A 4,125-nucleotide genomic window follows, 5' to 3' on the forward strand; every position below is an offset into this window, starting at 1 on the left:
GTGCATTACTATGAGAGCGCTTCTCTCTGTTGCCGTTTGAGGGGAAACCGTAACATTGGTCAGTGTGCTTGCCAGAAGTCTGATGTGCTGTGAACACGATCTCTTCTTCATCAAGTTTTTGTATGTCCATCCTTGCACTTGATGACCTGCGGGACTTCGGCCGTCCACTTAACGCAATAAAATGAAGCACCTGCAGCCGTCGTTTTGAAGTGATTACATTATACTGCAACCAGGTTTGGTGACTGAATGGTTGCTAGGGTCACCCCAGCAGAATGCTGGACAATTACGATTGAGTTGGTACCCAGACACATAAAGGATAAAAATACCGTTTTTAACCGTGATTGCAAGACAGCGTAACTACACATAAATGTATGTTTTCGAACAGATCACACAACAAATCAACGAATAAAGGAAAAATCAGAAAGGAACAACAGTAAGAGGGTGAGCTGTGATGAGTCAACTCAACAACAAAGCAAAACATGTGTGGTTACGAAAAATATCCCCTTTGAAGCAAGAACTAGATATCAGAAAAACTTCCATTCCAGTTGGTGAATCACGTACAACCAGGTAGGAAGACTGAGCAATAGAAACGCGATTTTCCAAGTGGGTAGCGCGCATTGCAAATGCGATCTTACCGCGACGGCCGTAGGACACTCTGCGGCCAGGTCGCGCATCATCGAATTGCTGGCTGCTACTGACTGCTGCTTGTCATCCTCCTGATTAAGTGAATCTTCGAAGACTTGGCAGGAGACCGAAGTCCAAAAAAAGATGATCGAACTTGGAGACCAGGGTATCCCTTCCCTAGCTCCCATTATAAAGTTAAAATGTACCTGGCAATGAGATACGTATGTGTGGAGAAGGGAGACGAGTGTCGCCCGTTCCCGTGTCCAGCCTTATTTGTCGTCAGTTCTGAAAGTTTTGTTGGTATTCGCACACTATTTCCATAGGACGTTCGGAGTTAGGAAATTTGTAGACACACGAGTGGCTATATTTTTTGCTTGGCTGGAAACCTCATACGGGTTCTTAATAGCAAGTGGACAACCGAGGATACCATTCAAAGTTTATTAACAAAGTACAGAATTACAGTTCTCACCAGATGCATTAATGGAAAAAATTACTACAAGAATGGAATGTTAGATTAGGTCTAGAAGGGTGGGCTACCTTTGTTGTTAGGTACTTGCCCCGAGCAACTCATTTAATCAGCAGGCAGTCCAGGTGGAAAGTCGAAAAATAAAACTGAATCGGTAAGTAAATGAAGCAAGAGTGTCTCCTATACAAATTCACTTTGCAAGTAGGATAAAATGTGAGCAGAAAGGCCTGAAACAGGCCTCCGCCTCACATGCTGACACTTCGTCGTTCGGACCACGTAGACACTTGTTCTAGTGAAAACAAGTCCATTTCTTGACGGAAGTACACGATCGATTTCATCTTTGCACGACAACTGTGGGGTCCCAACCAATGCGAGCCGCTATAGCGCTGAATTTTAACTCACTACGATCCTGCTAATGTTGAATTCAGACCTATATCTACCTTAAACGAATCATTTCACGGTCGTCTCACGGATCCTAACATTCGAACTGAGTGTAAGACCGACTTCGTCAGTGGCCTTGTTGTATTGGTGGCATCGGTTCTCGTCAGTAACCAAACTTAACTCCTGTAGGGCTGGTATAGCACGTGGATGGGAGACCATCCGGATCTGCTAAGCACTTTTGGCAAGCGGGCTGCACTCAACTCTCGCGAGGCCAATTGAGTAGTTGCTTGACTGAGTAGTAGCGCGCCAGATTTGCCGAATAGTGATGGAGGAAAAGGAATATACAGAGTAGTTCTAAAGGCCGCACGTAAATTGGAGAAGCCGATAGAGAAGTCGAAATACAACTACCCTGGAGCAGGAGCTCATCGTCTTGAGAACAATTTTGAGCAGTGCTTAATATTTAAATTTTAGGTGCCTAACGCAACTCTCGAACCCCCCTTTCCCCATAAATCACAAGTTCCTGTTATTTAAAATGTGTGATAAAGGTCTGAATGAAAAACCATCTTTTTACGAAATACTATTCTGAAATTCAGGTTTGTAAAATGTAGTTTCTTTTAATAACAACACTAAAACCACAAGATTTTATATAAACAACAGGCGCTACCGACTGTTCCGTGAGTGGTTCTAGGCGCTTCAGTCCGGAACCGCGTGACTGCTACGGTCGCAGGTTCGAATCCTGCCTCGGGCATGGATGTGTGTGATGTCCTTAGGTTAGTTAGGTTTAAGTAGTTCTAGGGGATTAATGACCTCAGCTGTTAAGTCCCATTGTGCTCAGAGCCATTTGAACCATTTTTCGACTGTTCCGTACCGGGATCACTTCCGTTCCCTAGTTCTGCTCGATACATATCGGCGCAAATATGTAGTCTTCGTGACTATGACGTCATGTTTCCAGCTGCTACCAGAAGCGGTGTTAGAACACTTGAATTCTATCTGCTCGGTGAACTTACCTTCGCACACACACACACACACACACAAACACACACACACACACACACACACACACACACATACAAAACCTCACCCCATGCCCATACCCATAACAGCACGTTGGTCACGCATTGTCACGTTCACTACATTGGTATTTAACATACGTGTCGTATATTAAGTCTCCTGTGCCGACTTGTCCCAATGAGAAGAAAAAACTTGCGTGGGATATATCGAAACGCCGTTCTGACGCTTTCCAGCCAGCATGAAGAGCTGATCTTGAGCCAGTGAATGCTTTGGAATCTCAGGAACAGCGAGGACAACGAAGCAAGTCGCACCATAATTCAGTAATTATTATGTACCCTTTCTGTGCACGTACAACTGGTTGTCATTCGAGCGCTTTCCGTGTATAGATTTGCCGTTAAGGCCTTGTGTGTTGCTAGACCTGCTTTTCACTTGTTAACTCGGAGCTCGCAAGAGGAGGTTCAGAAGCATGACCACCTCCTCCCCCTGAAGTACCGCCTCCTTTTCTTAAAATTTTATTTTTTTGCTGTATAGAATGTAATGGTCGCAGTTCTGAAAACCTTCTGCAATGTACAACATCTTGTGCACAAGCTTTTGAATCACTCTGAAGAATCCAACTGGTGAGTTGCAACAACAAAGTACAGGACACGGCCGGCCTCGGTGGCCGCGCTGTTGTAGGCGCTTCAGTCCGGAACCCTGCTGCTACGGTCGCAGGTTCGAATCCTGCCTCAGACATGGATGTGTGTGATGTCCTTAGGTTAGGTAGGTTTAAGTAGTTCTGATGACCTCAGATGTTAAGTCCCATAGTGCTTAGAGCCATTTTACAGGACACGATATGTCATTGCCCCTGGGTTAACGGAACTGAGGAGGAACAGTTGCTAAGTAATAACAGTTGAAGCACTGGGGTATGTGGAGCGAAATCTGGGTAAACGACGTGCGGAACGATAATTTCAATAATTATTAGTTAAGACTATACATTTGATAAAATGGAATAAGTTAATAAAATGAATTTTATCTGACCAAAGGTCAGCTCAAACTTTTTGTAGTTACAAAAACAATACAACTAATTAATGACGTTTTTAAGAATGAGGTAATAAACTTGTTTTAATATTTATAAAATGATTTTATGAATCAGCTACAATTTGGCAGTTTATGAAATTACAATAGTTAATAACATAAAATTAAGCAACCAGCCCAACCTAGCCCAGCGAAAGCAGTATAGAAAATTGTACAGCATCATAGTACATGTGAAATGGCGCTAAGAAGTATATAGACAGAATGCTTCTACAGGACACGATATTCAACGCGTAATTTACGCATGGCCGTCGTAATAGATTACATGAGACAATAACTTTGGTTGTCTCAAACAATAACAAATAATAACTTTTATGAAACGACCGTCACATTCGCTTTCGAATCAGTCTGGACCTGTGTTTGTTATATTCCGTCAGACTGCACCAACACACTAGGTGTAATAACCCTCTGACTGCTAGGTCGAATGAGGCTATGATGTTTACGGCATTCGATGTCCCAGTATTGTCTACCACGGAACCACAATATTGCCTGTCAATGGCAACAGGGGGCGGGACTGGAGGTATGGAATAGTGAGAGCAGCGTGAAAGTATGGAGCATATTTCAGCTGCTTA

Source organism: Schistocerca cancellata, chromosome 8 (genome assembly GCF_023864275.1).
Source record: "Schistocerca cancellata isolate TAMUIC-IGC-003103 chromosome 8, iqSchCanc2.1, whole genome shotgun sequence".
Lineage (NCBI taxonomy): Eukaryota > Metazoa > Arthropoda > Insecta > Orthoptera > Acrididae > Schistocerca > Schistocerca cancellata.